General features: G+C 41.6%; 1 pseudogene; it reads left to right on the top strand.

Moving 5' to 3' along the window:
• The first annotated feature begins 15,838 nt into the window (after nucleotides 1–15,838).
• On the top strand, nucleotides 15,839–22,814 carry LOC109500110 (annotated as a pseudogene).
• Nucleotides 22,815–24,577: the final 1,763 nt, after the last annotated feature.

Raw genomic sequence — 24,577 nt, 5'->3', positions numbered from 1 at the left:
TAACTGGAAGACAGAGAGGCAGATAGCTGTCTAGAAGATAAATTTAGTAACTTGCCTCAGGTCATTTAATTTAAAATCTCCTTTCTTTACTGTATTACATAGGTCTTATTATCCCCACTGTGATGATGAGAACCCTATGGGCCAGAGAGATTAAGTAAAATTTAACCAGGAGCAGAATTAACTTTCAAAACAAGTTAGAGTAACTTTAACTTTAGTGAAGGGTTAGCAAACTTTTCCTGTAAAGGAATAGACAGTAAATATATTAGGTGTTGAGGACCATATGGTCTCTGTGATAACTACTCAACTCTGTCAGTGTAGTGTGAATGCAGCCACAGGTAGTATATAAGTGAATGAGTTTGGCTGCGTTCTTCTAAAACTTTACAAGAACAGGCAGTGCGCTGCATTTGGTCCATGGCTATAATTTGCTGACCTTGGGTTTGGTGCACCTTTAATTCCAACATGGGTACCATGAAATATAACTTGAAAAGAACTAGGACTTGGGGCGCCTGGGTGGCTCAGTCGGTTGAGTGTCTGACTTCGGCTCAGGTCATGATCTCACGGACTGTGAGTTCGAGCCCTGCATCAGGCTCTGTGCCGACAGCTCAGAGCCTGGAGCCTGCTTCCCATTCTGTGTCTCCCTGTCTCTCTGCCCCTCCCCTGTTCATGCTCTGTCTCTGTCTGTCTGTCTGTCTGTCTCTCTCTCTCTGTCAAAAATAAATAAACATTAAAAAAAAAAAAGAACTAGGACTTAAAAGATGGTAAATATTAATCATGTGGACCACTTCCTCAGGTAGAATGGTCCAATCTCAGTTAATAATGTGTAAGTGAATCATTACTATAGTTAGTGTATACCACTAAAGTTGTGGACCATTTTCTCCATGACTCCAACTGGGTACTGGGATCTTTCCTATAGCCTTGTATTAATCCCTCAATATGTTCCATTTGCAGTGGTCGGATGCTGGACATGGCCAAATGGTGCCCTCCTAGGCACAAATTTACTTCAAGCAAATAAGACAAATAGGTCCAAATCTTACAACTTTAGTTTCCCTTAATAGCAAATAAGTAAAAGTGATACATATACTTGTGATTGTGTAATACATTCCATAGCAAAGACAGCCTTTTTTTTTTAAAGAGGAAAAGAGTTTCACACTTTATTGCCAGCAGCTTGAAGTAGTTTTAAACTGTTACGATAACATTCATGAAGCCAATAAAACATGCATATTCTTGTTCTTTGCTAATCTCCCTCTGTTCCACCTTTCTCAAATGCACAGTTCTCTACATAGCTGGATGACTCTGAATAAATCAAATACGCTTTGTTCCCTAATAAATTTATGAACCTAGATGGCTTAATCCCATTTTATTTATTTACATGACAATTACGATACAACTGCTTCCTGTATGGAGGTCTCATCCATACGTTACACTATAAAGACATACTACGTATATACAGATATTTGGAAAGTGAGAAATAAATCATATGAAGGCAGTTACTCCTAACTTCCCAGTAAACAGACTAGCATATTTATAGACGAGATGGCTACTTATCCACCAAAGAGTTCCATTCCCCTTTCAAAGTAAATAATTATTGCTCAGAAATAATTGCCCAGCCAGGGAGTGTATTTCCCAGCTTCTTTAAATCTAGGTGGGGCTGTGTGACTCCCTCTGGCCACTGGGATGTGAGTAGAAGTGATGTGTTTCACTTGCTGGTGAAGGTAGTTCATTTAGTATGCCTTTCCATACTCTGTTCCCCCTTACAGTGACACTGGAGACCACGTGCTGAAGATGGTGGCATTGGAAGATGGAAGAAGCCTTTATCCCTGAGTCTCATGACGGACAGCTCACCAGGAGAACTGCCCAACCACGAACAACAGATTTGGACCTTGTATGAGCTAGAAATAAGCTTTTACAGGATCAAGCCACTGACATTTGAGATGGTTACTTCTTATAGCACTTAGCCTACCTTAACAGAACATATTTGAGTTGGATAAAAGAGTCAATAAACATGATTTATTGAAGGGTTTCTGAGATAAATTCAAATACTGAGGAGTCGTATGTATAAGAAAAACTTGAAAATTATAATTTGTACTATTTATGCAATCTATTCATATGAGCTACAAACCAATCTGAATATATTCTAATATTCAACATCTTTTATAGCGATATGTCAATGCATTAGCTACCTAGATCACTGGATTACTACACAAGATAAATTATTGTATATTTATAATACATTTATAACAGAAAGTGAAGGCAATCTTAAAATTAAATTTGCATTCCCCAAGGCAGAATTTACTGAACTTTAATCATTTGGTACCACTTCATGAGAAATTCCTTCCTCTTTTCTGGAGCCTGAGGAAGGTGGAGAGGGAGAGAGGTTGTGAGGCTAAGTTCTGCACAAGACTTTAGTTCCACTTGTCTACTGGGGACTCCAAAATAGTTCATCCTGGGGCAGCTCTAGCCCTTGAGGAATGGATCCTGAAGTTTGTAGGACACACATGAATGACCAGAGGCCCTAAGGGTAAAGAACTGTTGAGGCTTATCCCAGGTTTGAGCTGAAAGAAACCCCCTGGGGGAAAGATACACCAGAGAACTGAAAGGGGCTAAGATACCCAAGTGAAAGAGCCTATTATGGGGTAGGCATATCTCTGTAAACAATATTTTCTTGTACTGCTTATTAACCATTTGGGGATTAGAGAACCATTTGAGAATCTTGATGAAACCCTGGAACTTCTTTCTACTCAAATATACATATGAACATTTATTTATATATTTATACATAAATTCAGGGAGCTCAGGGCATCTGTAGCCCATGGATGAACTTCCAGGTTAAGGATTCCTATTTTTTTTTTTAATTTTTTTTTTTTTTAGCGTTTATTTATTTTTGAGACAGAGAGAGACAAAGCATGAATGGGGGAGGGCCAGAGAGAGGGAGACACAGAATCTGAAACAGGCTCCAGGCTCTGAGCCGTCAGCACAGAGCCCGACGCAGGGCTCGAACTCACGGACCGCGAGATCATGACCTGGGCCGAAGTCGGCCGCTCAACCGACTGAGCCACCCAGGTGCCCCAAGGATTCCTATTTTTAAGGCAGCTTTAATAGCTGCCCCTCAGGTTGGTATAAGAACTCACTAATAGGGCCCCCTGGGGGGCTCAGTCAGTTGAGTGTCTGACTCTTGATTTAGGCTCAGGTCATGACCTCACGGTTCGTTAGTTCAAGCCCCGTGTCAGGCTCTGCCCTGGGGTTGTGGAGCCTGCTTGGAATTCTCTCTCTCTCTCTGCCCCTCCCAGAATCAATCAATCAATCAATCAATCTCTCTCTCTCTCTCTCTCTCTCTCTCTCTCAAAATAAATAAACTTAAAAAAAAACTCACTAGTAAATAATATACACTTCGCTATACAAGAGAAACACTGCTATTACTTACATCTTTTTTCCCTATGACTAGGGATGGGAGGAGAAAGAAAAGAAAGGCAATGTCACTCCTCAGCTTTTCTGGCAATCTCGCACTGTCCCTAACCTCAGTGCCTTGGTACAGTCCAGCAGTGGGATACCATCAATGGAATTTTTTTTTTTGTAAACTTTATTTTGATATAATATTGGCCTCATATAAAAGTTGCAAAAATAATACACAAACCTCAAAGATATTAAGAAAGGTGAAATAAGCCAACCAAAAAAGGAAAAAAATTGTATGACTGCACTTATAATATAAGTTATCTAGGGTAATGAAATTCATAGAGACAGAAAGTAGAACAGAGGTTACCAGGGTCTGGGGCATGGCAGGGAGACGGAGAATGAAGAATTATTGTCTAATGTATCCAGAGTTTCAGATTGGGATGATGAAAAAGTTCTGGAAATTAATAGTGGTGATGGTTGTACAACATCATGACCGTAATTAATGTCACTGAACAGCATACTTAAAAATTATGAAAATGGATGGGCTGCCTGGCTGGCTCAGTTGGTAAAGCATGTGACTCTTGATCTCGGGGTTGTGAGTTCAAGCCCCATGTTGGGGGTAGAGGTTACTCTTCAAAAATTATTAAAGTGGTAAATTTTATATTATGTATATTTTACCACAATAAAAAAAATTACAGAGTTCCTGTGTACCCTACCTACCCGCCAATGATGATCTTACATACACAATACAATTATCAAAACAGGGAAACTGGATTGGTATAATTCTATTAATGAAACTTTAGACCTTATTTGAATCTCACTTTTTCCAGGCACTCTCTGTGGGTGTGTGTGTGTGTAGTTCCATGAATTTTATCACATATGTAGATTCATGTGACCACCACCACCATAAAGGTTTGAAACTATTTCAAATCCTCATCTTATAGTTGAAGAAACTGAGCCATAAAGAGGTTAAGTAAATTGTCAAAATTTTTACAACCAATAGATGGCAAGCCAGGCATCAAACTCAGTAAGATCAGCAGTAAAGTCCATGGCTCTTAACTATTGGTGGCTCTAAACACAGCAGATATCTAGGAAACTCAAATGCATCCATAAATACCCACTCAGGAAACCTGCTCTCCAGTACTTGCATATTTTATACCAACTATGGAATAATATAAAATATAACTACAACTAAAATATAAATAAAATATAAAATGCAATGCATCTCAGCATTCTACCTAAGTTGGGTTGAATTCAGAATTTCATGCTGGGATATATAGTTAATTCGGCATTTTCTAGCTAAAAAATAAGTTTTAAAACTGGCAAAAGACATGTTCTCCCTGCCAGAGAAAAGGAAATAATAATTTTGTTTTGTGAAAAACCTGAACTGAAATTTTCCAAGTTGATTGCTCATAGTTTGGTTATTTTTTAACCTTAATAATAAATTCAAATCACTGTCACGATTGGGGGGTGGGGCTGGCTGGCTCAATCAGAAGAACATACAACTTTTTGTCTCAGGGTTGTGACTTCAAGGCCCACCTTGGACACAGAACTTACCCTAAAAAAAAGAAAAAAAAAATCACGGGCTTCTGGGTGGCTCGGTCGGTTAAGCGGCTGACTTTGGCTCTGGTCATGATCTTGAGTTCATGGGTTCGAGCCCTGATCTGGGCTCCGTGCTGACAGCTCAGAGCCTGGAGCCTGCTTCAGATTCTGTGTCTCCCTCTCTCTCTGACCCTCCCCTGCTTGCACTCTGTCTCTCTCTCAAAAATAAATAAACATTTAAAAAAATTTTTCTAATTAAAAAAAAAGATTCTTAAAAAAATCACTAGCATATAAGCATGATAAAATAGGTTAGCCATGTCATCACAATTTCACTTCTTATTAAACACATATTTTAGTTACTAGAACATCCAAACAGTCCCACTATGGGAACAAAGCATTTTTTTAATACTAATTTGATTAATATTGAGTTTTATTGTGTAATTTTTAAAGTTTTTTACCTGACTTATCTATTTTTCTGATTAAATGTAATATGTGTTCATCACAAGGAGTCTTTACAGTTCCCATAAAGATGCAGGGGGGAAAACCCCAATACTTCTAAAAGTCACTATCTAGAAGAAATTCCCATGGGACTTTACTAGAGGCACAATAAAATGCAGAAAAAAAGAAACTGAATAATTTTTTTATAAATATTTTTTTAATGTTTATTTTTGTGAAAGAGACACAGTTACATCAAGAGTTACATCAAGTTAACAACCTCATTGGTTCCTTTTGTTCCACAGATCATCAGGTAGACTTGAAGACACCTATCACTAGAATTATGGGGAAACAAAATGGTGCCACTTTGAATATGTATAATTTCAAAAAACTGCATTTAAAAAAATTTTTTTAAGTTTATTTTTCAGACTTCAAGCTGTATTACAAGGCTGTAATCATCAAAACAGTATGGTACCAGCACAAAAACAGACACTCAGATCAATGGAAGAGAATAGAGAACCCAGAAATGGACCCACAAATGTTGGCCAACTAATCTTTGACAAAGCAGGAACGAATATCCAATGGAATAAAGACAGTCTCTTCAGCAAGTGGTGATGGGAAAACTGGACAGCGACATGCAGAATGAACCTGGACCACTTTTTTACACCATACAAAAAAATTAACTCAAAATGGATGAAAGACTTCAATCTAAGACAGGAAGCCATCAGAATCCTCGAGGAGAAAGCAGGCAAAAACCTCCTTGACCTTGGCCACAGGAACTTCTTACTCAACACGTCTCCGAAGGCAAGGGAAACAAAAGCAAAAATAAGTATTAGGACCTCATCAAAATAGAAAGCTTCTGCACAGCAAAGGAAACAATCAGCAAAACTCAAAGGCAACCGACAGAATGGGAGAAGATATTTGCAAATGACATAGCAGATAAAGGGTTAGTATCCCAAATCTATAAAGAACTTACCAAACTGAACACACAAAAAACAAATAATCCAGTGAAAAAATGGGCAAAGACATGAATAGACACTTCTCCAAAGAAGACATCCAGATGGCCAACCGACACATGAAAAAACGCTCAACATCACTCATCATCAGGGAAATGCAAATCAAAACCACAGTGAGATACCACCTCACACCTGTCCAAATGGCTAACATTAACAGCTCAGGCAACAACAGATGTTGGCAAGGATGTGGGGAAAGAGGATCTCTTTTACATTGTTGGTGGGAATGCAAGCTGGTGCAGCCACTCTGGAAAACAATATGGAGGTTCCTTAAAACACTAAAAATAGAACTACCCTACGACCCAGCAATTGCACTACTAGGTATGTATCCAAGGGATACAGGTGTGCTGTTTCAAAGGGGCAAATGAACCCCAATGTTTACAGCGGCACTGTCAACAATAGCCAAAGTATGGAAAGAGCCCAAATGTCCATCGATGGATGAATGGATAAAGAAGATGTGGTGTACACACACACACACACACACACACACACACACACACACACACACAATGGAGTATTGCTCGGCAATCAAAAAGAATGAAATCTTGCCATTTGCAACTACGTGGATGGAACTAGAGGGTATTATGCTAAGTGAGATTATTCAGTCAGAGAAAGACAAAAATCATATGACTTAACTCATACGAGGACTTTAAGATATAAAACAGATGAACATAAGGGAAGGGAAACAAAAATAATATAAAAACAGGGAGGTGGACAAAACAGAAGAGACTCATAAATATGGAGAACACCCTGAGGGTTACAGGAGGGGTTGTGGGAGGGGGGAATGGACTAAATGGGTAAGGGGCATTAAGGAATCTACTCCTGAAATCACTGTTGCACTATATGATAACTAACTTGGATATAAATTTAAAAAATAAATAAAAATTAAGAAAAAACTAAAATAACATATCATTACATACCTATTACGGATAAAACCACAATAAAAACCTGACAGTACTAAAAAGGTGATGAGGACCTACAACAATGGGAACACTCAGGTATTGCCAAGTGTAATGAACTATAGTACAATCATGTTGGGAAAAGGCTGAACAGTTTCTTTTAAAATTAAATAAATATTCACAATGCAACTCAAAAAAAGAAGTTTATTTATTTTTGAGAGAGAGAGAGAAAATGAGAGAGGAGGGGAGGGGTAGAGGGGGAGAGAGAGAATTCCAAGAAGGATCCACACTGTCAGTGGAGAGCCCCAAAGCAGGGCTCAACCCACAAATCATGACACCATGACCTGAGCCAAAATCAAGAGTCGGATGCTTAACCAACTGAGCCACCCAGGCACCCCTGAACTATGCATTTTTAAAAGAAATATTTTGGTCTAGTCCCCTTATTTAGGGAAGAAAAAATTGAGGCTCTAAGAAATTCAGAGTGTCTAGAGCTCCACAGTGAGCTGGTGGCCAGAATTATACCAAGTGTCTTGATGTCCATCAATGTCCTTTCATCTTCCCCAAGCCCCCAGGATTTGGTCCACCATCTCCCACTGCCTCACCCAACCCAGCCAGATAGGAGAGAAGATTCCTAAAGCTAATGTGGCAAATGTCATCACCACAAGAGAACTAAGTTCTATACTCATCTTTCATCCACTTAATATATGTAAGAAAAATCAACCCTATTCTAGTCTATTGTATCTATTCATCTTAAAAAAATTTATTCAAGCATATGTCCTTTATAAAAACAAAGACAAGGGCGCCTGGGTGGCTCAGCTGGTTGAACGCCAGACTTCAGCTCAGGTCATGATATCACGGTCCATGGGTTCGAGCCCCCCAATTGGGCTTTATGCTGCTGGAGCCTGCTTCAGATTCTGTCTCCCTCTCCCTCTCCCTCTGCCCTTCCCCTGCTTGCTCGCTCTCTCTCTCTCTCTCTCTCTCTCTCTCTCAAAAATAAACATTTTAAAAACTGTGATATTAAAAAAAAAAACTCCTTGCTCATTCCTGTTTAGCTATTAAGATTAGTTTACTTTGGGCTAATTCTCCATTATTGGTTATTATTTACTGATGGGTTCATTAAATTCACTTTTTTTAAAGGACGTTTTTTACCATCACAGGTAGAAATATTTCCCATAATCTCCATTCTTATACCAAGAACAAATCAGTGACACAAGAATTAAGTCCATACAGCTACCAATAAGCTCCCAAATTTAAATACAATGTTTTAATCTTTGTTTGCCCTTTCCTAGTTTTTCATGAAAATACTGAGTCAAGTATTTCCCAAAGTACTTTGTACCTAGTGCATCGAATTCTAATAGTTAAATAGATGCTCAAACTTTCTGACTTTCTATTTTAATTTTTTAAATGTCTATTTTTGAGAGAGAGAGACATAATGTAAGCAGGGGAGAGGCAGAGAGAGAGGGAGACACAGAATCCGAAGCAGTTCCAGGCTCTGAGCTGTCAGCACAGAACCTGACACGGGACTCAAACCGACAGACCCTGAGATCATAACCTGAGCCGAAGTCGGACGCTCAACTGATTGAGTCATCCAGGCGCCTTTAATTTTTTTAAAGTAATCTCTACACCAAATGTGGGGCTTGAACTCACAACCCTAAGATCAAGAGTCACATGCTTGGGATGCTTGGATCGCACAGTTGGTTAAAGCTCAGGTTGCGCCCCATGTTGTGAAGCCTACTTAAGATTCTCTCTGTACCACTCCCTCCCCCTTTATTCTTCTCCCCCACTTAAGCTCTAAATAGATAGATAGATAGATAGATAAATAGATAGATAGATAGATAGATAGACAGACAGACAAAGTTTTTAGAGGGTCACATGCTCTGCACAATGAGCCGCTAGGCACCCCTCAATTTTAAGTAAAAGAGTAACCGATAACAAAAGGAAAAACCATTCTAACCAACGTTTTATTATCTATAATGTAGTTTTCTACTTTGTACCCTGAAATCTTAAGATTTTGAATATTAAATATAACCAGTCTAATGCAGGGAAAGATTTGAAATTCTTATTTTTTTTTAAAGAGAAATTCAATGTTAAATGAAAATAATGTTGACAATTTATTACATGGGCATCAAATGAAAAAAAGAGAACAATTAGTTAAGAAGAATCAAAATAGTTTCTCCCACACACATATGTCCCCAAATTTTACAAAGAAATTTAAAACTCTCAACATTAGGAACCAGAGACGCCTGGCTGGCTCAGTTGGTAGAGCATGCAACTCTTGATCTCGGGGTCCTGAGTTCAAGCCCCATGTTGGGTATACAGCCTACTTTAGAAAAGAAGAAAAAAAAAAAACTAAGAACAAACACAAATAAAATTGTATCCAGTAATATTTAAGTCAACTTGGAAGCATCATCATCACCTATGGTTCTGTACAAACTCCCTAACGATAAATGACCAAAGAAAGCAATAATAAAAATCAACAACTACACTAGGCAAATATCACTATTGAATGTATTGTCACAAACTGTCAAAGTATCACCAAGTTCTAGCTTAGGGTTGGGGTCTGGAAAATGAACAGGACAAGGGAATAAAGGTCTGTGTTTCCTAAAAGACATCATGACAGCCATCTATGACATCTTTTTTTAAATCTTTTTTTTTTTTTTAATTTGAGAGAGAGAACATGTTCAAGAGAGAGGGGGGAGGAGAGAGAGAGAGGGAGAGAATCTTAAGCAGACTCCACGCTCAGTGCAGAGCCTGACGTGGGTCTCGATTCCACAACCCTGGGATCATAACCTGAGCTGAAATCAAAAGTGGGACACTCAACTGGCTGAGCCACACAGGCATCCCGACCTCTTTATTCAGGTCAGCCTTTCTTGGAGGATTAGTAAATACCACTTAATGATAGGAATTATCATGTAATGCTAATCAGTTTAATAAAACTATTTCATCTGAAAAGACTGTCTGCCTCTCTGTGCTGTAAGTATATGCAAAAATTAAACCCTACATGAAACATGTTCAGGTCTGTAACCTGTAGGGGAGAAAGACCTTCCTCTGCCCTATGGTCCTTCTAGCTGCACTTAGAATCAAATTGACATGAGACAGGTTAACAGCAGAAAATCAAATTTAATAGGCGTACCAATGGAGAATCCACACAGATGTGAGACTGCAAAGATAAGGAGGCAACATGAAGCTTATAGAGGAGCTAAGGGAAAAGGTAGGGGCTTGAGGACACAAAGTGGAGAAAATTCATTAACAAGAAGGTGAAAGAAGATGTTTGGAAAAAACAAAAAAGTTTTATTATGCAGATGAGTTCCTTAGTAAAAGGGGCCTCTGATAACACTTTCTTCCTGTTACACGTTCTGCTTTCCAATGTAAATTTAGGCAGTTTAGGGGGGGCAGAGTGCCTTTCCTATATCTACTGGGTTTCTATTACTTTTAACTCTAAATAATGGGGGGGGGGTTCTTTTTTCATTTTATTTATTTTAGAGAGAGGGAGTTAGGGAGAGGGGCAGAGGGAGAGAGAGAGAGAGAGAGAGAGAGAGAGAGAGAGAGAATCTCAAGGAGGCTCCACCTTGAGCATGAAGCCTGACACAGGGCTCAGTCCCACAGCCCTGGGATCATGACTTGAGCTGAAATCCAGAGGTAGACATTCAAACAACTCTCCTAACTCTAAATAATCTTTATGCCAAATTGGCACATTTGGGGGCAGCCTACCCTGGGCCCCTACAAACCAAGACAAAGTCCCTTCCTCCTGAAATAAAAAGTCAACTTGTCCAAGCTCAGGCCTTCTCCCTCCATTCAGTTATGACCTCCTCCTCAAACCTGGGCACGTGTTGGCAAATGAGCATTTAAAATGAGTATTTCAAAGATAGTGTGCAGAGTCAAAATGTACCACAATGGGACACCAGAGTTTGCTGTTTGAAAATGGTAAGTCACTTTATATTGTGAACAAACTAGTTCATAATTTATTTGCTAGCATTGACATTTCAAGCACTGGCTGTTCTTAAATAGGGACTATGATATATTTACCAATTACTGGACTATTGAGTACTATTAAACAATCATAAAACAGCTACCATTTCTTGAGACTATTGTATTCCAGGTCCTTTACAGATGCTTCTCTGTACATTATCTAGTTTAATCCTCTCAACAACCCAATGGGGCAGGCTTTAGACATTCCATTTTATGTAGATGAGAATCCAAGATTTAGCCCACTCCACATAGAAACTTAACCTGGGGCTACTTCAAATGGACCTCTCCTTTAATAACTGCTCTCTCCCAGAAGAGGATTTTACCCCAGGCCATCAATTCCCAAACTGAGCACCAAGACACTCTGGATACTGTAGCAAATTCACAAGGGCAATTTAGGATATTTGAAAGTTTCAAGGGAAACCTGGTATATTCAACATATTGGACACCGCAGAACCTATAAACCAGAATTCAAAGTTTCAACGTTAGATCACGTTATGTTCCTATCAATGACATCATACACATCTTTGCAAAACCTGTGTTTTCAGTGGATGCTGTGATAAAAAGTGAGTGCTGCAGAAAAATTTATGTGGAACAGGAAATGAGAGTGGTGATATCCAATCTGATCCCAAGATTTAAGAATTAGTACAGGTTGGGGCGCCTGGGTGGCGCAGTCGGTTAAAGCGACCGACTTCAGCCAGGTCACGATCTCGCGGTCTGTGAGTTCGAGCCCCGCGTCGGGCTCTGGGCTGATGGCTCGGAGCCTGGAGCCTGTTTCCGATTCTGTGTCTCCCTCTCTCTCTGCCCCTCCCCCGTTCATGCTCTGTCTCTCTCTGTCCCAAAAATAAATAAATGTTGGAAAAAAAAAATTAAAAAAAAAAAAAAGAATTAGTACAGGCACACACATCCTGCTTGTAACTGTGGTTATTTAAGAATGATAGAACAAGATTTTTTCTAGGGGTACCTGGGGGGCTCAGTTGGTTGGCCATGTGACTTTGGCTCAGGTCATGATCTCACGGTTCGTGGGTTCAAGCCTTGCATCGGGCCCTCCACTATCAGCACGGACCCCGCTTTGGGCCCTCTGTCCCCTGTCTCTCTCTCTGCACCTCCCCTGCTCTAAAACATGCTGTCTCTCTCTCTCTTTCTCTCAAAAACAAAAAATAAACATAAAAAACCAATCAATAATTTTTCTCAGTTTATTTGTATTATTTTTTAAAAATACCTTCTATGGAGGCATCTAGGTGGCTCAGTAGTTTAAGTTCTGACTCTGGTTTTCAGCTCAGGTCATGATCTCACTCATGGTTCATGAGTTCGAGTGCACATGGGGCTCTGGACTGGCAGTGTGGAGTGTGTGATTCTCTCTCTCTCCTGCTCTCTCTGCCCCTCTCCTGCTCTCTCTCACTCTCAAATTAAATAAACTTAAAAAAAATAGCTTCTATGTTGTTAGGACATAAATACTTACTACGTTGCTTGAACATAACTATGACTAACTACTTACAACGAGGGGCACTGTGAAAAAATTACTAAGATACTAAGGGAGCCATGAACCAAGTTTAGGAATCTTTTGCCTTAACCAAGAAGTGAAGAATTGTGTAAGATTCTCTGAGCTGACACAGAGTTGTGTGACCCCGAGAAAATAACTTAAGACAAAGTCCATAACACAAGCATAATAACCAGGAAAGGGAGAATTTGGGTTAAAACCATTTTTAAAGGTTGCTCTCAGTCAGTTTAATCCTTCAAATCTCACAAAATGTTTCCTGGGACAATTTGTATTTAAAAAAAAAAAAAACTTCTAAAACACATGCACACAAATTACTATTTTTCTAATTCTTAGCGACTCAAGCAAAGCTTTTGAAAATTATAGCCTCTAGGCTGTGTTGGAAGAGACAGGGCCTCCCCTGCACAGACAGAACACGCCCATGGAGGCTGTGCCAAGAAAACCCTGAGGAAAACCTTGAAAGACAGACTGCCCCATCCCAGTACTTTGAGATTGTCACCTTTTTTGTGGTTTGCATCCTACTGTCAATATCCTGCTTTTAAGTTCAATAAGAATGCTCCAGGTTATTGTGGAAATGCTTGTTTGGAAACTTCCCTTTCACAGAGCTTTTTACATAGCGTATGATGTGTGCAAAGATAGGAAAAAATTAACACAAAATCCCGACTAATGGTTCCTTGCAGGGAGGAGAGGTGGAATGCCATGGGAGGGGTACTAGAGTGTGGTGGGGGTAGGGGTGGAGGACTCCAAGGTTCGGGGATGCTCTATTTCTTCAGCTGAGTGATGAGTACTTTGGGGTCTGTGGGTGCCATTCTTATTCTTTAAATTTAAAGCATAGTTTGATATTTTGTGCAGGTACATTTTCCAGTGAGGGTAAGGCGCACCAGAAATTCTATGTGGGAGGGCCTCCAGAGTTGAAAGTATGCCTTGTCTCTAAGTTGAGCTGGATCACTTAGCCATCAGCCTTTACTTGGAATAAATGCTTAGCGGGAGGGCTCTGGAGAGGCTGACAGGTTGAAGTGGGAAGTTAAGGTACATTTTTGGTAAAAACAAGGAGTTAACAGGTGAGCATTTCTCTCTTTTTTTAATATTTAGGGATGCGTGGGTGGCTCAGGCGTTTAAGCATCTGACTTCCACCAGGTCATGATCTCACGGTTGGTGAGTTCAAGCCCCGCATCCAGCTCTCTGCTATCAATCAGCACAGAGCTCACTTCAGATCCTCTGTCCCCCTCTCTCTCTGCCCCTCCCCTGCTCTTATATGCTCTCTCTCTCAAATATAAATAAACATTTAAAAATATATATTTAAAGTTTTCATTCAAGTAATCTTTACCCAGCGTAGGGATGGAACTCACAACCCTGAAATCAAGAGTCACATGCTCCACTGACTGAGCTGGCTAGGTGCCCCATCTTTATCACCCTTGATTTACGCTGTCCAACAACGTGCAGCTAGTTGTTTTATGGTCTCTTATTCTTCTTTAGCCTGTCCAGCTCTCCCCTCCCCACTTATGACCCAGAGGACAGAAAACTCTTCCAATTTTAATTTATATCCCTAATTTTTAAAAAATTATTCATTTGCCATATGCTAAGCACCTGCTAGGGATGGCAAAAGGAAGTTAAACATGTATGGTTGCACCTGCTATATGCAAGAACAAAAGATTGCCATTGCTATTTTAGGAATAGGAAATATCACCTCAGAGATACACTTGTGGCACTGCCGTGGACCCAGGTGTATTTGTCTTCATTGCCAAGTTCTTTCCACTTACTTTGGCCTGATAGGCATTACTATAAACACGAATGGATATCATCATCCAACAGGTTCACAAAAAGGATCCCTAACGTTCAAGAACACTATGCCAACCATTTTACTGGCATCATTTCATTTATGAAATATACCCAGTTATGTATAATACACCAAGTTTACAGTTTTAAAAACGAAGTTTCACAAAGCAGGTTTCCCAGGCTGGTCCAAGCGCAGTGATGTTTACAATGAATTGATCACAGCCTGTTACAGATGTCTTTGTTCCTTCTCCACTCCCACTGATTCATTTGACAAGCCTTAAAAGAAAAAAAGAAAAAGGGAGGGAGAAGGAAGGAAGGAAGGAAGGAAGGAAGGAAGGAAGGAAGGAAGGAAAAAGGTAAAAAGAAATGGGTTTTCCAAAAGAAAGAAAGAGAAAAAGTAAAAAGAAATGGGTCTTCCAGTCACAAACTTAACAAGTGGTGGAATCAACACAGTGTCATAACCCCAAAGCAGATCTCAACACTACTTGAATCATCTCACTGTGCTGCCGGGAAAACATTCTTGACCAGCTTTATGAAATTCAAGCCCCTCTCAGGTCACAGATAATGCTCCACACTTCCCCTCCCGCTCCCCAAAATACCGGAAGCACTACACTTAAATCCCCAAGACAAACTGGTGTCCGAACTCAAACCAACGTGCTCGCTTCCTCCGCCCCGGCCCTGGGAGATGCCACCTGCTAACTCTTCACAGGGCTCAATTCCGGCCAGAGCGGATCTCGCTCCCATTCTCCCGGGTCTGCGCCTCTTGCAGTCCTCAAAGGGGTAAGGGGATGGGGCGGGATGGGGCGGGATGGGGCGGGGGGGGGGGGGGGGCGGAAAGGCTGCTGGCGCGAGCAAGCCGAACCCGGTCCCTCTGAGGCCGGCCCGCAGGCCCGGGGACCCCGGAGAGCGTAAGGCGACCAAAGGAGACCCTCCTTTTCGCCCGCAGACCGCCAGCCACCGCATCCGGCAGAAAAGCCGGTGACCCCCAACCCCCTACCACCACTTTCTTCAAACTCTGAGCTCACTGGAGAAAGAGGAGGGGGACAAGCAAAGACGACAAAGTTCTCCGCCCCCACCCAAAGTTCTCTACTCTGGGGAGGCGAGTGAAGCAAAGCGGTAAGGGAGGCGTCCTAGGAAGACCCCCTCCCGTCCGGGCTTTCTGGAGGCCGCAGGAGAGGGGGCAACGCGCTCCCTCTGAGTCTCTTCCCCAGGCAGACGCCGACGGGGGGGGGGGGGGGCCGAGGGAGCAGCGCCCCCACCTCCAACACCGTCCTCCCCGGCTCGGAGGTTCTCCGGGAGTGGGGGGCGCCGGCCCTCAGATGAAGGGGTCTCCAAAGAACCGAGCGAGGTCGCACCATACCTTTCTCGCGCGCGCCGGACGTCCGCGCCGCAGGGACCGCGGCCGGCGACAGGGTGGGGGGCGAGGCGAGACGACGGGGACGCGTTCTCGCAGGCTCCGACGGCCCCTGGGCCTCGGCGCCGCGCAGCGCCGCGCCTCCAGCCGCCCGCTCGCCAGGCTGCGCTCCCAGCTCCCGCAGGTAACCTGTGGCCGAGCCCGCCGCGCCCGCAGCCCGCACGGCCCTGGCCCCGCCCCGCCCTCGGCTCCTAACCTGGGGCCGCAGCGCCCCGCAGCGGCCTGCTCCCGGCACGGCGGGGACCGGGGGGAGGTGGGGCCCCTAAGGCCCTGGGGCTGGCCCTGGGCTGCAGGCCCCTCCCAGCTCGGGCCGCTGTCCCTTCCTTGCCCCCCGGGGAGGCCTCCTTCCAAAGAGTGGAAGGAAGGGGGGCTGCAGCGGGGTGATCTTGTCCGGGCACTGGTCTCCCGGAGGTTTATTGGAGGAGAGGAGAATTAGGGAGTTAGGGAGGAGAAAACCATGCCTCACCCCGTGGCCAAACGGATATTTCAGTATATTCAGAGTTCACTTAACTGGAAGGGCTCAGCGGAAGCTCAACAATGATGAATGATGCAGATTCATGAGAGAGCTGGAAAAGGGAAAGGAAGCCCTTATTCCAAACAGCTTATCTGTCAGTAGCTTGTCAAAACCATCCATCCCATATGACACTGACAAAAGCATTGCACATTCCTGACTCCTATATTCAAATCACACTCTATACACCATTAACTTGGTCAGGTTTTGTCTGGTTTTCAGTTACTTCTTCAGTACCTAGAAGAGTTCCCTGAACAAAGTGAGCATTCAATAAAGTATTGTTGCATGAATGTGTCAATGAATGGAACCTTATTCAACCTTTTGAAGACAACAGGTAACTGCTGTCCAAACACAGCTGGAGGGGGAGGTGGAAACCTAGAATGGAGTCTCCGTCTTACCCGAGGTTTGGGACAAGCTTATTTTGAACCGGATTTTTCTTATCTGCTTTGAAAAAGGCCTGGTTTCCAGAAGTAAAGAAATATGATCATCTCTGCCTTTTTCATGAGATGTCTGTCTCCCCGTCTCTTTCAGGGAGCATTAGGTAGAAGAAATCCAACCAGCTCCAACTCACACCAGGGAAGTGCTTGATTTTCCTCTACAATTTCAGAACTTCCACACCCTATAGCCATAGCTGCAATTTTTCTTGGCAGGGTGTGAAACCTCTTCTGTCATTTGACCCTCTTCAGATTTGTTCCCCATCCCTGTCACTCTGCATCTAGAGCTGTTAGAAGAACACGTTTCCCTTCCCTGCCCATCAGTAGCTCTGGATTCCTCTCCAGGGAATCACCAGTGACTTACAGGTGACCCCCAAAGTCAAGATATGTATGCATGACCTTTCAAACCGATCATTTCTTTCTTATACATTTCCAGATTAAAGAGTTTTCCTAGTAGCTACTCCCTTGAATGAACTTCCAGAGATACAATGTTGCATTCCTCTGGGAGGCTTTTATAATATCACCATAAAGTCAAGATGGAGTTGTTTTTTTTTTTTTTTTTAATTTTTTTTCAACGTTTATTTATTTTGGGGACAGAGAGAGACAGAGCATGAACGGGGGAGGGGCAGAGAGAGAGGGAGACAGAGAATCGGAAACAGGCTCCAGGCTCCGAGCCATCAGCCCAGAGCCCGACGCGGGGCTCGAACTCACGGACCGCGAGATCGTGACCTGGCTGAAGTCGGACGCTTAACCAACCGACTGCGCCACCCAGGCGCCCCAAGATGGAGTTTTAAGTTACATTTGTGGGCAGTCAGACCAATCAGGCATTAATTCTGCTGAAAGGAACAGAAAGCCCAAGCTGGCCTATAAGACATGTGAATGCTGCTGGAAGCCAACTGGCCTGTAATTGTTCCCAGACCTTGATTAGTGGGAATTCCTGACAGAGGGGCCTCATGAGAACCAAGCAGAAGGTGGGTGAGCTGCCTGGAGATCTTGTTTGCTCGTCTCCAAGTGGGCACACAGTCTTTGGGAAACTAATGAAAAGACACTCTAAACCTCCCTCCAAATGAGGAAGGCTCCCAGCCTACAGTTCCATTCTTATACCTCAATTCAGCTTAATCAAAGCCAGCCTCATATATCCGCCTCACTACTTTCTCCTTCTGCCTCGTGAGAAAGAAGTCTGTTCTGCCAATGATAATTTTCCCTGCTTCCTGAGAATATAATCTGCTCTGATTTCTAGCAACATTTCTTTAATGAGTTGACTGCACTAGCTATTTTTCATGTCATTAGCTTCAATTCATCCTTCAGTCCACCATTCCAGCTTCTATCCCTGCCACTCACTCCCTGAAACTGACCTTGCTAAGGCTTCTACCCAAGGAGCCTTCAATGTGCCTCACCACAATCATATCCTCCTTCTCCTCCAAAGGAAACCAGCATGCTAAATTTTGTGTTAGCTTTTGTGGCTTTCCCCTCAGAGCAGGTGAAGGTGCAACTCTCCTCAGTCATCCTGAATCCAGGTTCCTCTGCCACCAGCCACCTCCACCAGGCCACCTAAATTCAACCCCAAGAAGGTCAAAGTCATATACCTGAGATGCACCCTTAGGGAAGTCCGTACCACATTGGCCCTGGCCCCCAAAATTGGCCCCCTGGGCTGATTTGTCTCCAGAGAGTTGGTGATGACATCACAAGGCAACCTGTAATTGGAAGGGTCTAAGGATTACAGAGAAACTGAACATTCAGAACAGATAGGCCCAGATTGAAGTAATACCTTCTGCCTCTGCCCTGATGATCAGAGCCCTCAAGGAACCACCAAGAGACAGAAAGAAGCAGAAAAACATTAAGCACAGTGGAAATATCACTTTTGATGAGATTGTCAACATTGCCCTACAGATGCAGCACCAATCTTCAGCCAGAGAACTCTGTGGAACCGTTAAAAGAGATCCTGGGGACTGCCCAGTCTGTGGACTGCAATGTTGCTGGCCACCATCCTCACAACATCATAGATGACATAAATAGTGGCATAGTGGAATGCCCACAGCTCCTTAAGAACTGCAGAGGAAAATATTTCAATAAAGGATCATCTGACAACCCAAACAAAACTTGTGTGTGTATTAATAATTCTCTTAGGGGCGCCTGGGTGGCGCAGTCGGTTAAGCGTCCGACTTCAGCCAGGTCACGATCTCGCGGTCCGTGAGTTCGAGCCCCGCGTCGGGCTCTGGGCTGATGGCTCGGAGCCTGGAGCTTGTTTCCGATTCTGTGTCTCCCTCTCTCTCTGCCCCTCCCCCGTTCATGCTCTGTCTCTCTCTGTCCCAAAAATAAATAAAAAACGTTGAAAAAAAATTAAAAAAAATAATAATTCTCTTATCACAAATATATATATATACATATATATATATATATATATATATATGTATATATATCCCTAATCACTACATTGTACAGTTTTGCTAATTTTTGAACTTTTTGTCAATGGAATCATTCCACACTCTTCCTATGCAACTTGGTTTTTCCACTCAGCATTCTGTTTCTGAGATTCAGCTATTCAATTTCTCTGCTATATAGTGTTTCACTGTAAGAAGATACCACAATTTATTTATCCAGTCTACTTTTGGACATTGGGTAGGCTCCAGTTTTTGCTGTTGCAAACAGTGTTGCTATGAACACTCTTAAATATTTCTCCTGACGCATGCATTTAAGAGTTTTCAGGATCTTTATGTAGGAGTGGAATTTTGGGGTCTTAAGGTATATGTGTGTTCAGATTTACTAAGGAATGCCAGACTGTTTTCTAAACCAGTTTGTACCAATTTTCATTCCCATCAACAATGTACTAAAGTTCTGCTTCCTCTACATCTTTGGCAGAGCTTGTTTTTGGTTTGTGTGTGTGCTTGTGAAATTATTACTTATTATGATGATTTGTATTTCCCCAATTACCAGTATAATTGGGCATCTTTAATATTTATTAACTATCCTTATTTTCTCTCTTGTTAACTGATCATACCTTTGGCTCTGTTTCAGGTGTTTTGTGAAATCCTTCCTGACCGTGAGGTGTACAAATATTCTCCCATATTTTCTTCTAAAAGTTGTAAAGTTTTGCCTCGTGTTTAAGTCCATATTCCATCTGAAATTCATTTCTCCTCTCATTTGCTGTGCCAAAGAGATCTTATGAGTTTCCATGTATGATTGGGTCTGTTTCAGGTTCTCTATTTTGTTCCATTTGCCTATTCCTGTACTTAGTACCACACTGCCTGAAAATCTGTGGTTTTTTGTTAAATCTTGATTTCATAAAGAATCTCAAGTGTTCTTAGCTCTTTTCTCTTCCACAGGCATTTTAGGATTGTCTCTCTGGCTCCATGAAAATTTTGTTTCCTGTTTTTTAATTTTTTTAGTTTATTTTAAATTTATTTATTTATTTATTTAATTTTAATTTTGAGAGAGAAAGGGAGAGACTGTGAGTGGGGCAGGGTCAGAGAAAGAGGGAGATACAGAATCTGAAGCAGGCTCCAGGCTCCAAGCTGTCAGCACAGAGCCCAATGTGGGACTCAAACCCACAAATCGCGACATCATGACCTGAACTGAAGTTGCACATTTAGCCAACTGAGCCACCCAGGTGCCCCTAAATTTTTAAACTTTTTTAAGTAAACTCTCCACCAAACATGGGGCATGAACTCAACAACCTAAAGATCAAGAGTCACATGCTCTACTGAACCAGCCAGGCACCCGCCCCTCCATGAAAACTTTGTGATCTTGATTTGAAATCACAGTGAACCTATGTGGTGGGTGGCAATTTTTATTCACAATTATTTGTTCTGTTCCTATATTTGCCATACTTTCCTATAGTGACATAGACTCCTCTGCCCCACTGTTTTGGGGCTTGTGTGAGTTACCTTGACCAACACCATGTTGGAGCAGAAGCTTTAAATATGTCGTGGGCTTTAGTGATTCTTCTCCCCTGCTTCTCTCACCTTGAGCTTTTGCCCTATGCCAGGAGAATATCAGGCCACAAAGAGTGGCTGCCTCTTTAGCTGGGGTCTCCCTATGAGAAAATACATGGAATCACACAGAGCCCAGAGTGGCTACAGGTGGTCTGCAGTCCTCGCATAATGGGAACAAGAAATAAATTGTTTGCTGCTACTGTAATTTCGAGAGAATTAACATCTTTACACTGTTGAGTCTTCCTATCTATGAACATGTGTGACATGTATGTCTATTTGCTTAGAACTTTAGTGACTTCAAAAGTTTCAGAACTTTCCATTTTCTGAGATTTATTATCTTTTTTTTTACCATTGCCAGTGTATCTCTTAAAAAGTACATTTTCTACCCTTTTTGTTGTCAAGAGAATGCAAATATCTTTGTTTACTAAACTTATACCCAAAAAGATTGCTAAATTCTGTTATTAATGTGAGTAATTTATAGATTATTTCATTTTCTATGTACCTATAAATAAGGATATTTTATTTCTTCCTTTGTAATCCTTATATACTAAAAAAAAATTATTTTGAGGAATGTCTGGGTGTCTCAGTGGCTAGTGTCCAACTCTTGATTTCGGCTCAGGTCATAATCTCACCACTCATGGGATCAAGTCCCATGTCAGGCTCTGTGCTGACAACCAGAGACTGCTTGGGATTCTCTCTCTTCCTCTCTCTGCCCCTCTTCCGCTCTCAAGATAAAGAAATAAACATTAAATTTTTTTGAGATAATTACAGATTCACAAGAAGTTGCAAAATAGTATAGACAAGTCCTTTGTATCCTTCACCCAGTTTTCCCCAACAGTTACATTTTACAGAACTATAGCACAATATCAAACCAGGAAATTGACATTGGTACAATGTATGTGCAATTTTATCTCATGTGCGGCTTCTTTTAACCACCATCACAATCAGGATAAAGAACTATTCCATCACCAAAATGAATTGCACTCACACTCCAGACCTTCCTTTTGCCCCATACCAGCCTAACCCCTGACAGCCACTAATCTGCTTTCCATCTTTACAATTTTATCTTTCAAGAATGTTATATGAATAGAATCATATGGAACGTGACCTGTTAAGACTGTCTTTTTTTTTTTTTCCAGTGTAATGCCCTAGAGAGGCATCCAAGTTGTTGGCATGTTTCAACAGTTCATTCCTTGTATTGCTGAATAGTATTCCATGGTATGGATGTACCATAGCTTGTTTAACCATTCATCTTTTGAAAGGCATCTGGGTTGTTTAGATGTTTTGGATATTGTGAATAAAGCTGCCATGAACAATCATGTACAGGTTTTCATATAAACATGGTTTCATTTCTCTGAGATAAGTGTCCAGAAAGGCAATTGCTGGGTTGTATAGTAGTTGCATGTTTACTTTTATAAGAAACTACCAAACTGTTTTCCAGAGTAGCTATATCATTTTACATTCCCATCGCCAATGTATGAGGGACCCAGTTTTTCCACATTCTTGCCAGCATTTGCTGTTCTTTTTTTTTTTTTTTTTTTTTTTTTGGCCATTTTGATGGTATGGAGTTGTATCTCATTGTTGTCCCAATAATTTGAATTTCCTTAATGTCTAGTGGTATTGGACATCTTTTACAGTCTGGAGGGGTTTTTTTATCATTATTTTTAATTTTTTTAATACTCATTAAGCCATGAATTCATAGGGAATGGATGCCAGCAGCTCAGGCTCCACTTCTCACAAAGTGTGCCTCCCTACGGGGGCAGGTGGATGCTCCAGTTTATCCAATCATCTTTCTCTTGGGCTTCCTTCTTTTTCTGATCATTTTCTTTCACTTTTTCAGGAAGCCCTAAGACTCTTAGAGTGCTCAATACAGACATTAATTCTCTTGGCAAGAATGTTGCCTTTAACCCGTTTGTTTACAACAATGCCAACAGCATGCTGGGTAACACTGCAGACTTCCAGTTTTGCCATAGGAACATTTGTGGGACATTCCTTTTTGAATAGTGCCCATTGCCTTGATGTCTACCACGTCACCTTTCTTGTAGATTTGCACGTATGTGGCCAAAGGAACAAATCCATGTTTTCTAAGGCCTAGAGAATATATAGTGGGTGTCTCTCCTTTTTCTCTTTGGGTTGGTCATTTTGGAAGACCAAGATGGTGGTTCTGGCCAGAAGACTGAACATCTTTTCATGTGTTTATTTGACATCCCTATATTTTCTTCAGTAAAATACCTCTTCATGCTTTTGCCTGTTTTCCAACTGGATTTTATGTTTTGCTGTTGAGTTTTGAAAATTCTTTACATATTATAGATGTGAGTCCTTAGTCAGATACATGGTTAACAAATATTTTACTCCAGTCTATAGCTTGTCATTTATTCTCTTTAAAAAAACAAAGAACGAGAGAGAGAGAGAGAGAGAGAGAGAGAGAGAGAGAGAGAAAGAAAGAAAGAAAGAAAGAAAGAAAGAAAGAAAGAAAGAAAGAAAGAAGGAAAATTCTTTTTCTTCTCTAATCTCTATGCCCAACATGGGTCTTGAACATGCCCAACATGGCTCTAAGATCACGAGTCTCATACTCTATCGACTAAGCTAGCCAACTGCACCTTGTCTTTTAATTCTCGACAGGAAGTTTGCAAAGAAAAAATTTTAATTTTGATGAAATATAATTTATCAGATTTTTTCTCTTATGGATAGTACTTGTTTTTGGTGTCACAATCTTTTTGTTTCTTTTTGCTATCTTATGCAATCAAGGATGTACAGAACACTGTGGAATAAGAGCGGGGTGGGGGGCAGTGGGCATCCTTCTCTGTTCCTGATTTTAAGCTACTGAATATCGGATCTGTCTCCCTCACTCACGTTCAGTTCCAAAGATAAAAGGACCACATTTATCAGTTAGAATAAGGGAGCATACTTGACTAGAGTGGTTTAAATCACAAAACACATGGTAACTTACAGAAAAAAAATATCTGGGTTTAGGCTCTGTCTAGATTCTATTGTATCCCCCTCAGTGTTGGCTTTTGTCTTTAGCTTGGCATTTAAGCAGGAAAAAGGGCCAGACCTTCTCACTGTATTTATTTTAATTTGGGAACAAATTCTTCTCAGATGACCCTTAAATATATTTCCTCTTATGTATCATTGATCACAACTGGGCCACAAGGTGGAAGGGGACACGGTTGCCATTCTTAGGTGAATCATGAGCCTTGACTCAACCTCTAGGTCTGAGGTTCCTTCTAGCCAAGAATATTTAGGTATACCAAACTAAGGGAAGGGGGAGTGGGGGTGTTAGTTATGCCACCAACAATGTCTGCCTGACGTTTGTCTGACTTTGCATTTCTTGTGCCTGACCATGTGAGGTATGTGGTGGGCACATCTAGAGGCTTCTGTTCAGATTATTCCCCTTTGTTAAGACCTACCTATCTACTTATAAGGGTAGACTTCTGCAGCCACCAATTGCACCCCAGCCATTGTGGACTGGACCATTAATTCAGCATATTTCTTGGGACTGATCACCATCAAGCCGCCATGTTGCAAATAGAATACAATGTAAACGGTGTGCCCTAGAATTGTGCTTCATGGAGTTCTGACCACTGTGCTAGGCACTTGAGGACAGAAGGGGGAGGAAACCAGATGGTCCCAGAGTCTAGTGGTGAATACAGTCCTCTATCAAATATTAAATTATAGCTGAAATAAATGCTCTGAAGGTATAGCAGTACATGGAACTATGTAAAGTATGATTGGGGGATTAGGCCAGGAGTGGACCACTGGCCCAA

Source organism: Felis catus, chromosome B2 (genome assembly GCF_018350175.1).
Source record: "Felis catus isolate Fca126 chromosome B2, F.catus_Fca126_mat1.0, whole genome shotgun sequence".
Lineage (NCBI taxonomy): Eukaryota > Metazoa > Chordata > Mammalia > Carnivora > Felidae > Felis > Felis catus.
The sequence above is the reverse complement of the archived record's forward strand: the minus strand, read 5'-3'. Positions and strand labels throughout refer to the sequence as shown.